Consider the following 11,894-nt stretch of genomic DNA (forward strand, 5'->3'; position numbering starts at 1 on the left):
GAACATTCCTGTATACTATTTCAAAAAGAAGCTATGTACTGTCGTGATAAATGTAAATTAATTTCTTACACAAGAGAAAGTAAATATCTGTTGTCATAATAAATTGAAGCCATTAGATCAGGACTAGAAACAGGCAGATAAGTAATTGGACGGCCTTCGTTCATTACCACTGCACAGACGAGAGCCTGTTAGTTGCAGCTTACAAATTGTTTACTGTTTCAGATTCAATATTAAGGGTGACAAATCTCATTTTTAAGATGGACGTGACACCATAAAATAGGTGGAAGTAATATAATTTTATATTCCTGTTCTTGCATCACTTTCTTATCGTACCACCATGTATAGTACTCCCAAGGAAACAGATTTCCCATCATTGCTAATTTTGCATTAACTTAAGATAAAAGGGCATTAAATAATGTCTCAATCACACAGCTTTTTGAATAGAATTACCGGTTTCAGCTATGCGTGAGCTATCTTCAGACTCTACAATAGAAGTAAAAGGAAGTAAGTTACTAGCTATTACATTAAGAAATTAAAAACGAGTGACAGAAGTTGTAACAAAAACACAATATACCTCCCATTCTGGTGCACTGCAAAAAGTCAAAACATGTAAAAATAACCAGAGCCAAAACTGCAATGCCTGCTTCAACTGATCATATATAGGATGCATAGCAATTTAAGAGTCGTTCATGCAGACGTAACATGCAAACCAATGTAAAAAAAAAATTAAAAGTAATTTCATTTAAAAGTGCAACTCTTAGAAAAAAAATTTCTCAGTTGTATTCATTTTCTGACAGTTCAGAGTGGTCAAAATTTAACAAAATTTTCTTAAAAAAGAAAAAGGATTACAGAAATCATTTTAAAATTGAATATATTGTGAGGGTTAGAAAAACAGACCTTATAAAGGCAGAAGATGGCATAAACTTTGAGAACATGCAATTGTCCAGATTCTCATATCCCAGTTTATATTTTCATTGGGACAGTTAGAAACAAAAGTGAAATGGGGACGGACATAGAGTAATGAAAAGAAGCAAATTATGGAAATACTTAAATAAAATAGTAGATTTCATAATTTATAGTGAGAAGATAGTGAAGTGCAGCAGTCGTTGCTAAATGGCGCAAGTTACTCATACTTTGAGTAGTTACTTGAGAAGTTACTTCAACTTTGCTACAGTTCTTATGCTATTCAAAGTAACAGGCTTTCTTCCAGGGAGTAGTGCACTGCTCCATATGCTGTGCATTCACAATAGATGCATAGATGATAGCAATACTGTTGTTCTTTCCAAATCTTCAATGGTACCTGGCATTACTTCTCACTAGCAACACAAATGTCAGGAAATGAGTTCCTCAGAGATTTGGTTGAAGACACTTTGCTTGTAAAGAACATGGTCAGGATGCTGTGTCTCATTAGCAAACAGTTCTAGTTCCTCCAAAATGTTGAGATATCTACTTTTAGAAGCAGTATGCAATTGTGCAAATTATTTACTATACCTCTTATTCTGTTTTAATTTTTAAATACTCACCAAAAACGCAGGTATTTGTGTGTTCTTTAGATCTTGTTTCAAAGGCACTTTCCATGTGTCCAATATGAAAGCAACTGCGACCATTACAAGTAATTTTATAAATGCCTGACTGTAAAAATTTACTGTGATCCTGGCCAATCTTATGGCAAAGACACAGTGACAGTTCATGGATTTTTTTTCGTGGGGGTTCACAGGAAGATGAACAACAAAGATCCATCTAACTAACATAAAAAGGCGAAAACTGAATAACAAAATAGTTGCTAGAGGAAAGATGATTATCTTACAGTGAATGTTTGTAAGAAAACTCCATTCTCTCTCCTTAGAAGCAGAGAATCTGTCAACAACGCATTCACAAAAATCGTCAATGCTGTGAATGAAGTCCTTGTTGGAGAATGCTATCAGCCTATCTTGACTCGTTACTTAGCAGAAAAGTTTTTATTCTCTTCTGGGTAGAGAAAGATCACTCCGCTTTAGACATTGTCACCAGTATGGTAACAATCACTTTCAGGAGTTTCATTGTTCACCTAAAAGGCTGAATTTCGAGCAGTAATTGCAGAACTGGAACAGTGCCTGTGAAAGTCCTAAACTTATTCTTCCCGTATGGTATCTGAAGCTCCATTTTCTGCTTATTGCATTAAAGAAAAATACATATTCCCGAAGACCTCTGCAGCAACTTTTGTGGAAACTGGCTTGTACTGTGCTGCACATGTTAGTACTGTACTTAGCCATATTTGTAATTTTTCCTTTAGGAATAGTCAGTTTCCTTAATGATTAAAGTACTCAGTAGTAAAGCCACTTCATCAGAAGGGAGAAAGGGATAATGTAGAAAATTTTAGACCTATTTCTAAGCCATCAGCATTTGCTAAAGTTATTGAAAAGGCTGTGTATGTAAGGATAACTAATCTTCGCTATGAACTGTACAGATCGGCTTTAGAAGTCATTTAACAACTGAAAATGTCATATTCTATTCTCTCTGTGAGGTACTGGATGGGTTAAACAAAAGGTTTTGAACGCTAGGCATGTTTTTTGATTTAACTAAGGTGTTTGTCTGTGTTGATCACAAAATATTGCTCCAGAAGTTGGACCATTACGGAATATGGGGAGTAGCTCACAATTGGTTCATGTCTTCCTGTAATAACAGACAGCAAAAGGTCATTATTCACAGTGTTGAGAATGGCTGTGATGTGGGGTCTGTGAGGTAACAGGCGAATTGTGGCGCCCTGAAAATATTCTAAGTTGGCGTGACCGCACAGGCCGTTCGGCCAGCCGGGGCCCGGCAGCAAACACGTGATGTCAAACATTAGCCGTATGAGAGGGGTAGCCCCAGCACATGGTCCAGCCGTGTGGCTGGGAATTCCATTGTGTCGCTGGGAGTGCCAAAGATGGCGGACTTGTGAAACCGTAATGGCAGACATTTCACAGTTCGTATAGAAATTAATAGTAGTCAGATGAATCATGATACCTCAAAAAGAAACATGTACATTACTATTATTTGCACAATGATTCTGATTGTGTAATCAGATTTTCAATATCTTTATTAGTTTGAAGTTTAGGATCTGACGGTAAATTATACAAGTAACACCCAGCAATGAATTTCCAAATTATAAACGCTTCATCTAATTTTATCGATAGATGTGTCTTTAAAAAGTTATTAGTGTAAACGTAAACTGGTGTAAATTACAGGCATGTAACTTGAATAGTACATGAGTTATTAGAGGTCAAAATGGCTGATTACTATCAATCATGTCAGGCCATAAGTACTCCACAATTACATGAAAAAATGGCTCGCCTACCTTTTGTTGCTATTCCTTTGATATATGTTTACTTAATTGGTTTATGTGTTTAATAATGTGTGTTAGAGCATGTTTATGGTCCAGCCGTAGGAACAGTTATTTAATTTCTAGTATTTAAGTGTAAATCCAGTATTTGGTATGTGTTTCAATATGTTTGTGAGTGCACGTTAGCTTGGAGACATGGAGGGAGTGCTTAGCCAATCACAGCACTTGTTACTAAGAAAGATGTATAGAGGTTGGGGAGGAGCATGGTTTTTCGGAGAGGACACGAGGTAGTTTGGGAGAGTGCGGCACGGGGCAGTACGGTGCTGGACACGACGGCGCGACAGAAGCACGGTCACGAGGGAGACTTGGAAAGTGTGGAGTAGCTTGCGCGTGGTCGCGAGAGATAGAAATACTTCGGAGTGAGGATTTGTGTACTTGTGAGATTTCCGTAGCTTCTACAGTGAAGACAGTTTGCATTTAGAAATGAATATCTCACTAGCTATGTTGTTGTTCATAGCTAATTACGTGCAGTACCAATCTATTGTTTCCCTGCTATTCAACTTATATTTTATTTGATTGCTGGACCATCGACACCAATAAGCCTTTTGCAGAAATATACCACATTTTCAAAAGTACTTCTACTATCGTACTCATCATTTAAAGTTGTTAAGATAGTACCAGCAGATTTTATTTAACTGCAATCTTTCATTTATAAATTTATATGTTACATTCATAATTCACAATTGCTGATTCATGTGTGTATTCTTATCGTATACTGTAGACTCAGCAGTATTTGGCCTGTAAAGTGGCAACTATGTATCCCAGCCACTAGATAATGAACTCAGCCAAAACTTTTAATATTTCAATGTTGAGTCGGAGGGGTTGTAGTTGAAGGCCACCACACCAACCATCATTTCATTTATTGTTAAGTGAAAGCCCGCAGGCCTGAGTGGGGTAGAGTCAAATAGGGGGGTGCTCCATGGATCAGTGTTGGTTCCACACCTGTTTTTCATTTATGTAAGTGATATGCCCTCTAGTATTATGGGTAACTCTAAAATATTTCTGTTTGCCCCCCTTCTAACAGCCGTGTACCACAAGTCTCTAGAGGAACGGAAGGTTCCAAATGATTGGAAAAGAGCACAGGTAGTCCCAGTCTTCAAGAAGGGTCGTCGAGCAGATGCGCAAAACTATAGACCTATATCTCTGATGTCGATCTGTTGTAGAATTTTAGAACATGTTTTTTGCTCGCGTATCATGTCGTTTTTGGAAACCCAGAATCTACTCTGTAGGAATCAACATGGATTCCGGAAACAGCAATCGTGTGAGACCCAACTCGCTTTATTTGTTCGTGAGACCCAGAAAATATTAGATACAGGCTCCCAGGTAGATGCTATTTTCCTTGACTTCCAGAAGGCATTCGATACAGTTCCGCATTGTCGCCTGATAAACAAAGTAAGAGCCTATGGAATATCAGACCAGCTGTGTGGCTGGATTGAAGAGTTTTTAGCAAACAGAACACAGCATGTTGTTATCAATGGAGAGATGTCTACAGACGTTAAAGTAACTCTGGTGTGCCACAGGGGAGTGTCATGGGACCATTGCTTTTCACAATATATATAAATGACCTAGTAGATAGTGTCGGAAGTTCCATGCGGCTTTTCGCGGATGATGCTGTAGTATACAGAGAAGTTGCAGCATTAGAAAATTGTAGCGAAATGCAGGAAGATCTGCAGCAGATAGGCACTTGGTGCAGGGAGTGGCAACTGTCCCTTAACATAGACAAATGTAATGTATTGCGAATACATAGAAAGAAGGATCCTTTATCGTATGATTATATGATAGCGGAACAAACACTGGTAGCAGTTACTTCTGTAAAATATCTGGGAGTATGCGTGCGGAACGATTTGAAGTGGAATGATCATATAAAATTAATTGTTGGTAAGGCGGGTACCAGGTTGAGATTCATTGGGAGAGTCCTTAGAAAATGTAGTCCATCAACAAAGGAGGTGGCTTACAAAACATTCGTTCGACCTATACTTGAGTATTGCTCATCAGTGTGGGATCCGTACCAGATCGGGTTGACGGAGGAGATAGAGAAAATCCAAAGAAGAGCGGCGCGTTTCGTCACAGGGTTATTTGGTAACCATGATAGCATTACGGAGATGTTTAGCAAACTCAAGTGGCAGACTCTCCAAGAGAGGCGCTCTGCATCGTGATGTAGCTTGCTCGCCAGGTTTCGAGAGGGTGCGTTTCTGGATGAGGTATCGACTATATTGCTTCCCCCTACTTATACCTCCCACAGAGATCATGAATGTAAAATTAGAGAGATTCGAGCACGCACGGAGGCTTTCAGACAGTCCTTCCCGCGAACCATACGCGACTGGAACAGAAAAGGGAGGTAATGACAGTGGCACGTAAAGTGCCCTCCGCCACACACCGGTGGGTGGCTTGCGGAGTATAAATGTAGATGTAGATGACACTAGTTTGTAGTAAAGGATGTTGTGTGCAATTTTGGCCCGGTTTCGAACAGTGTAGTTCATGACCCAAGTTCATGGTTTGTAGGAAATAAACTAACGCTAAACACAGTAAGACTCAGTTCATAATTCAACAAAACCCAGTGTTTTAATTTCAGAGAATGGGCATGTGATTACTGAAGCTGAGCAATCCAAATTTCTAGGTGTTCAGATAGATAGTAAACTGTTGTGGAAAGTCCATGTTCACGATCTTGTTCGAAGACTTAATGCTGCCATTTTTACTATTCGAATGGTGTCTGAAGTGAGTGATTGACATGAAAATTAGTCTTCTTTGCTTATTTTCATTTGATTATGTCACATGGTATTATATTTTGGGGTAACTCTTCCCATTCTGAAAGGATATTTTTGGCTCAGAAATGGGCGGTACGGGGGCAATAGGTGGTGTAAGTTCGCAAACCTCTTGTCGCCCCCTGTTCACTGGTCTGGGTATTTTGACATTGGCTTCTCTATACATATATTCTTTAACGCCATTTCTTATTAACAATATTAGCTTATTCCCAAGAATGAGCAGCTTTCACACAGTTAATACTCGTCAGAAATCCAACCTGCATTTGGATCGTAATTTGTTAACTCTTGTGCAGAAAGGTGTGCAGTATACTGCTGCATCCATTTTCAATAAACTACTACAAGAATTCAAAAATGTCAGCAGTAATCCACACGCTTTCAAATCAAAACTGAAGAGTTTCCTCATAGGTCACTCCTTCTGTAATGTTGAGAAGTTCCTTGAAAAATCGAGCTGATTCTTATGTTATATTGTTGATTGTGTTTACTGAAACTTATGGCTTGACTTTTTTTGGGTTCATAAACACTTTATTTTTGTCTGTTATTCCTTTTACGTTGTTATTTCATGTACTGACATGTTCCATAACCTTGGAGATTTGCTCCCCAATTTGGTCCTATGGAACTTGACGTGTAAATAAATATGAAACAAACTTTTCAGAATTAGTTAAAATTACAGCATTGAGATGCCCTGTGAAGTCAAAGCGTTCAGCAACTTTCAAAGCATTCAGCAACTTCAGTGATAATTGTATCACATACTTCTTTTGCGGCAACATTTTTTGGAACTTTGTCTTCCTGTCTCCATCTCTTCACAAGATACAGCAACTCTTTGCACGTGAGAATAGTGTCAATGTTGCTACCTCAGATATCCTGTATGGCTCTTTTCAAATGTTTTATCTTTGTTGTACAGTCAGTGGGCCATCTGCCCATTTTTATAATTGACTGTACAATGTGTCAGCATGTGGCATAACATGATTGAATGCAGATAACCAAAATTGAAATGTTCGGTCATCTAATTTTAGGCGAAGCTCTCTCTCTTGAGTAATAGTTTCCTGAGGTGTAAGCTCAATTATCTCTAGGCATTTAGAAGTGAGTCCGTTGTTGTACACAACTTTCACAGTTCTTGATTTAAAATTCCATCTCATGCTGGATACATGAGGCACTTTCCCATTCACTGTGTCAGTTAACATCGCTGTATGCTGGTGTGGAGAAGGGGGGGGGGGAAAAAAAAAAAACAACTCGTAGTTTGGGCTATAATCCGTTTCAACTTGTAGGCATAACAATGAACAAAATAGGAATGTTTAAAATGCTCTTGTAGAAAAGTCTGTATGACTGAACAATGACCACTCACAAGAGCTGTACCACTGCAGCTCTGAAAAATAACTGTGTGAATCATCCACAATATCCAGTAAAATTTCTTTAAGTGATCGCCTAACATTTCTACATCTTGTTCATGAGAAGTGACGGAAGTCCTAAACCTGTCTACAGGTCTACCCTGAGACAAAGATAATGACAAATTGTGAAATTGTTGAAATATCAGTTGTCTCATCTGCAATAACAGCAAAATCAGCAGCAGCAGTTTCCTTCCTTACTCGGTCATGACATATCTCCAGCATATAAGAAAGTAAATCATTTTTAACATGTTTCGAAGTGCCTTCAAAAATAGGAGCCTTCGAAAGATGGTCGCTAAGCACATTTAGTTCAGCAGTCAAATTTATAAGACCACGTGTAATTCCTGGAGCTGATGAATCACTCATTCATCATGTTCTTGAAGTACGAGCTCAAAAGTACCACAAAATTTAATACTGTACACAATTTTAGAGAGTACATAATGGTTTTTATGAATATGAGCATTGTGTATTTCAGTTGATTGTCTATAAGCTCTGTCGAACTGTTGTCTAATATTGTGTTTCCCTAAAAGATTGTGCTCTAGCTATACGATCTTATGTCATTTTAGACTGCTTGTGTTTTGTTACCTTCTGTGATAAATTTCCCAGATTCTGAATACCTCTTAGCATCCAAGTCATTCCAAACCCAGTGTTTTTGTTCTCAAACAAAAAACACGGAGACCAGTACAGTTTGTTCATAATATCACAACCAAATATGCAGTCTACTTTCCCCTAAATGTCTGGTCTGAACATCCTTACAATTTCTTTACTTTTATTATTATTTTTCATGACTGACTTGATATCTGGTGTCCGTTTTGCTACATCCTTGATACGCAGCTTATCTTCAAGAGATGGGGGAAGAGAAATTAGTTTCCCTTAAATCTCTGCACTGAATTATCACACACATTAATTTCACACTGCAGAGACTATATGGCTGAGGACTCAGTATTCAATCTCACAACTGCTTATTGAATCCTTCTGTGTGACAAACTGTAAAGGCTGGTCTCAGTATTGGTAACTTCACTACAAAAAATAAGAGAAAATTCCTATCAACTGTTGCTAAGTAGACTCTTATTATTTCAGTTTCAGAAATATGACTGCTCACAAGGATAAAGGACACATTAGATATAATGCACAGAATACTGTACATATGAATTAGATTCAAAATCTGCTATTTGTCACGGTTGGGAGGAAGTAGAACCACAACAACAGGAGGAAAAGTGGATACACGGCAGAACATTGCTCTAGTGCTCAGACTTGGAGTGACCTGCTGCCCCTGTAACATCCTGCACCCCTCGCTGATGACCAGTTTCAAATGTGGCTGTAGATGTCAGTATACAATTATCCACCATGGAGGCAGGAAAATTGATTATAATAACTTTAAAATTGTTACATACTGTAAAATTTTCTCTGATGTGAATATTTGTATTGAGGTTTATTGCCGCGTTGCACCGTAGAACGAACCGCCAGTGCAAAGAAACATTTGAAAAGTGATTTTAGTTGGAAGTCTAATTTGACATTGATTTGCGAAAACAATTTTCATTTTGTTTGAGACTCCTTGCCCTGATATTCCGTTGCGACACATTTTGTTTTCATGCTGTCATTGTTCTGATGTTTGTTTCCTAGCAATGCCATTTGTTTTTTGGTCATCTAACAAATATTTATTACAACTTTACTTTTACACCCATTATCACAGGTTGTCTGTTTCAGGATGTTGAGTTCTTTATATATTTCTTCTTGTGACAGAGGAGCCATATCATTCAATAATGCCTTGTATGACATGGCTCTCTTTGTCGCAAGAAGAAATAGATAAAGAACTCAATATTTCAAAACAGATAGCATGTGCTAATGGCTATAAAAGTAAAGACGTAATGAATATTTATTACAAGATCAAAAAGCAAATGACATTGCTTTGAAATAAATGTCAGAAAATGACAGCAGGAAAGCAAAATATTTCGGAATGGAATATCGGGGTAAGGTGTCTCAAAAAGTTGAAAATGATTTTCATAAATCCTATGTCTAATTAGGCTTCCAAACTAAAACCATTTGCAAATGTGTCTTCGCCATAAGACTGGCGAGAATCACAGTAATTTTTTCAGTCAGGCATTTCCAAAATTACATGTGATAACTGCATTGCTTTACATTGGACAGACCTTTGAAACAAGATTTAAAGAACACTTACATACCTCCAATAAAACGACTTATGGAGATCATTTTAAAAATCAAAAACACACAATAGCGGACATAACAAATATAACAAATAATTTGAAGATTTTGTACACCTCTTCCAAAAGTAAGATATCTCATCATTTTGGAGAAGCTACATTTGTGTTGCTAGTGAGAAGTGTTATCATACACTGTCAAAGGCCAGCTGAGATCAACAGTGACACCATCATCTACAGAGCTTTGTGGATGCACAGCACATAGGGCAGTGTGCCGCTCCCTGCAGGAACATCTGCTATCTTGAATATTATTTCTGCAGCTCGTGGTTTAGTGGCTAGTGTTGCTGCCTCTGGATCATGGGGTCACAGGTTCTATTCCCAACTGGGTTGGGGATTTTCTCTGCCAGGGGACAGGGTGTTTATGTAGTCCTCATCATTTCATCATCATTCGTAACAGTGGCAAAATTGGACTGTGTAAAAATTGGGACTTTGTACGGGCACTGATGACCGTGCAGTTGAGCACCCCACAACCAATCATCATCATCATCTATCTTGAATATTATGGAATATACTTCTACTAAATTAATAAGAACATTCCATAATCTATTACATTAATAAGAACATCCCAGAATCTCTAGAATCATGAAGGCAATATTTTCTTATTTTATTTAATAGTGGGAATCAAACCAGCTGCTTTAGACTTTGTAACCCACACACCTGTAACCACTGATCACAGGGGGCAGTATGGAAAAGTGCACTTACACACACACACACACACACACACACACACACACACACACACACGCGGAAAAAAATGACAACCCCAAAAAATTACTGTAGCGTAACAAAATTTCAGGAACAAATTTGTCTAGGTAATATATTTAAGTGATTAATGGCACAAAATCACAGGTTAATGTAAGTGCAAAATAAGCCATTGCAAATGTGAAATGATGGTACATTAATGCAAAATGATTAATAACTGGTCTAACCAATGTTGAATGCAAGCATGCAAATGTGCATGCATTATGCTGTAAAGGTGCCAGATGTCAATTTGTGGGATGGAGTTCCATGCCTGTTGCACTTGGTCAGTTAATACAGAGACAGTTTATGGATGACACTGTAGTTGTTGGCTGATGATGTCCCATATGTGCTCAATTGGAGACAGATCGAGCAAGTCAAGGCCACATGTTGACACAGTGTATAGCATGTTGAAATACAACAGCAGTATGTGGACGAGTGTTGTCCTATTGGAAAACACTGTTTGTAATGCTGTTCATGAGTGACAACACAACAGGTTAAATCACCAGACTGACATACAAATTTGTTTTCAGCCTGGACCATAATACCGCATGCAGGGCCAGTGCGTCTAGCTCATAGACATGTTGGCTGGAGGCCCTCAACTGGCCCCCTCCTAAGCAACATAATGACCATCACTGGCACTGAGGCAAAACCAGCTTCCATCAGAAAACACAACAGACCTCCACCTTGCCCTCCAACGAGCTCTCGCTTGACATCACTAAAGTCACAAATGGCAGTGGTCTGGGGTGCAGTGGAATGCATGCTAAAGAGTGTATGGCTCAGAGCCGCCCTCGGGGTAACTGATTTGTAACAGTTCATTGTGTCGCTGTGCTGCTAACAGCACTATGCAACCGCCATTCCATCACCACACCCTGTCTTTTTATTTCTCTCCTTTTCCTCTTGCCCCCCCCCCCCTCTTCCCTGCCTGCCATCTAACCTGCAGTACTTTATTGTCCACCACCCCCACCGTACTCTCTTTCCCCTTCCCCACCCCAGCCTCCTCCTTACCCCCACCCAGTTGCCACTCCCATCATGCACAGGTGCTGCTGCTCCTCACAGTGAGGTTTCAATTGCCAGAGACTGCAGTCGTGTGTGTAAGTCGCATTTGCGTGTGTGTGTGTGTGTGTGTGTGTGTGTGTTTTGTTGTTGTTGACAAAGGCCTTAATGGCTGAAAGCATTAATTGTGAGAGTCTTTTTGTTATGCCTATCTGCGACTCAGCATCTCCTCTATATGGTGAGTAGAAACTTTCCTTCTCATAATATTGTTACATTCCATCCTGGATCTTCCATTGTTTGATAAGGTCCAAGTGAATATTTATGCAGCTTTTTCCAGACATTATTTCATCACAGATAATTGTGCCCTCTGTGAAAAGTCTGAGGTTACTATTAATATAGTCTGCAAGGTCATCAGAATATAATGTAAACAGCAAGG

The sequence above is a fragment of the Schistocerca piceifrons genome, chromosome 2 (genome assembly GCF_021461385.2).
Source record: "Schistocerca piceifrons isolate TAMUIC-IGC-003096 chromosome 2, iqSchPice1.1, whole genome shotgun sequence".
Taxonomy (NCBI): domain Eukaryota; kingdom Metazoa; phylum Arthropoda; class Insecta; order Orthoptera; family Acrididae; genus Schistocerca; species Schistocerca piceifrons.